The 2,208-nt window shown below is 39.7% G+C and overlaps 1 protein-coding gene across 3 annotated transcripts in view; it reads right to left on the reverse strand.

Annotated features, from left to right (window-relative positions):
- The window catches only part of tbc1d16 (TBC1 domain family, member 16), a 28,771-nt gene that overhangs the window by 24,665 nt on the left and 1,898 nt on the right, over nt 1–2,208 (reverse strand). The window lies entirely within an intron of this gene.

Below are 2,208 nucleotides of genomic sequence, written 5' to 3' on the forward strand. Positions count from 1 at the left end.
CGTGATTTCCAGTTAGCTTCTTAGCTTAGCCTCCTTCACACCGACAATACACATGCTTCAGCAGAGGCCACGCCTCCTGCAAGAACTCGATTGTCTCTGCAGCAAGTCCAGTCCCTTGTACGAAGAAAAGTGAAGGACAGGGTCTAGTTTAAACCAGGCTAGTTCTTTACTGGTTAGCTTTAGAGGTTTGTATAATGTGAATTAAGTTTTGGTTCAGGTTAGGGTTAGGAATAGACCAGTAATTGTTTGTTTTAGGGAAAATGTCTGTGTTAGGCATAAATACAGTTACAAAAATGAATGGATGAATGTGTGTAAACTTGTATTTGTTACCTTTTTAGGACCATTTCTGGTATACACACCTATCTTGTCAAGACCAATCCTAATTTGGTGGAACTGCTGTTTTGGGTTGGGGGTTAGGTTTAGGACTAAGGTGTGAATTGAGTTTAGGTTAGGTTTAGGGTAAGGGGTCAAGGTTGGGCTATAAAAATTACTGGAAATGAATYGAACTCAATGAATGGTCCTAATAAAAYGMWYYAAAAKKAAAAGGTACATACATGATTTTGCTTCCTGGTGGGGACYATTTTTGACCATTTTCTCGGTACACACAYACTAGTGAGAACCCAATGCTTCTCATGAGGACAAAAGCCTGGTTCCCATTMGYGGACATACCGTCAGTAGGTCAGGGGTTAGGTTTAGGACAAACGTGTTAATTGAGCTTAGGTTAAATTTAAGGTCCAGTGAGGACCCTGTGAGGTTAGGTTTAGGGTAAGAGGTCAAGGTTGGGCTATAGAAATGACTGGTAAATGAATGGAAGTCAATGCAAAGTCCCCATYATTATAGAAGAACAAATGTGMGAAAATATGWCATGAACTAATGAAACTCTCAGAAAGTAGTCTTGGCTGTAAATTTACAACTTTACYATTTTAGAGAGTCAACTCTCTGAAGATGGCCATCACTGCTAACTATTAGCCGACAAAAAATGACTAACTCAGAAAAAGTTACAGATATTGGGCTAAACCTGGGTGCAGAGGTCTAAAGATATCCTCAGCATATTTTTTTTTAGAAAGAACAGACCAAGCAAGTCATGCATAACATTTAGTTTGTCCAAAACATATACAACTCTGTCATTTAACTCTGGCATGAAAGGCTTGTTCTCCCTCAAGAATTTAGTTTTGTTTGACTTTGRATGCCTGCAACATTAAAAAAATAAAATAAACAAACAAAAAATAAACATTTTTTATTGTAAAGGTGCTTCCCTACAGTTCTTCCACCTCATTAGACGTTTCCTGAATTTACGCCAAGAGCTTTTTAATGCAGAGGCTGCAGAAAACATAAAAAAAACCTGCATCTTCTGCAATCCTGCAAGTCTCCACACAGGAAAAATAAGAAAAAGTAACCTCAGCTCAAAAAAATTAATAAATAAATGAATAAAATAAAATAAAAAKCTCATAATTTGACAAGTTTTAAACACTCCACAGAGCTGTTGTCTGATCCACGTTCACCCTTGTGCTTCTGTGCAGAGGTTATTTTTGTGTGCATGTGACTGCCGGGTGACCCGGGTCAGCTTCGTGCTCAGACTGGCTGATAAGYGGAAAACCTCCTCTGTTCTTTCTTCTCACTTCATCTTTAATCTTGTCAACACCTCAGTGTGCTCACAGTCTGCCTCTCTCCTCTCTGACCTGTTTGGGTTTGTAATCAAACGACTCCTTGGCCTTTAGGAGAGAAGAACATTCCTGGCCTCAGTTTGTTACCAACAGAACGCACGAGAAGACTTTAGCAGGAGTGTTACAAGAAACAAAAAGCGATGCAAAACCAACACTGAACGCTCTCCAAGAGCAGCAGCAGCCGCAAACTTTCAGGGTCTCAGCTTCCCACCTCAGGGATACATTAATTAAGTCGTCACGCTGACATCTGAATGGAAGAGACGACATCGACTCCGACTCTGGCTTTTCATCTGTGCACTGAGATGCCTGGTGCTGCTGGCATTTATTCAGCCCAAAGAACAACGCTCATGTGGACTCGTCAAAGTCTGAGAAAGTTAGGATGAAACTTTTTGGGTGTTTTAGTTGAAAACCAAACAGAGACAACAACAATTAAAGATACATGTTAGCTTTTTGTGTCCTAAAATTTTATTGCATACAGCGGATAAAATGAGTATTGAACACGTCAACATTTTTCTCAGTAAATATATTACTAGAGGTGCTAATG

Source organism: Austrofundulus limnaeus, unplaced genomic scaffold (assembly GCF_001266775.1).
Source record: "Austrofundulus limnaeus strain Quisiro unplaced genomic scaffold, Austrofundulus_limnaeus-1.0 Scaffold65, whole genome shotgun sequence".
Classification (NCBI taxonomy): domain Eukaryota; kingdom Metazoa; phylum Chordata; class Actinopteri; order Cyprinodontiformes; family Rivulidae; genus Austrofundulus; species Austrofundulus limnaeus.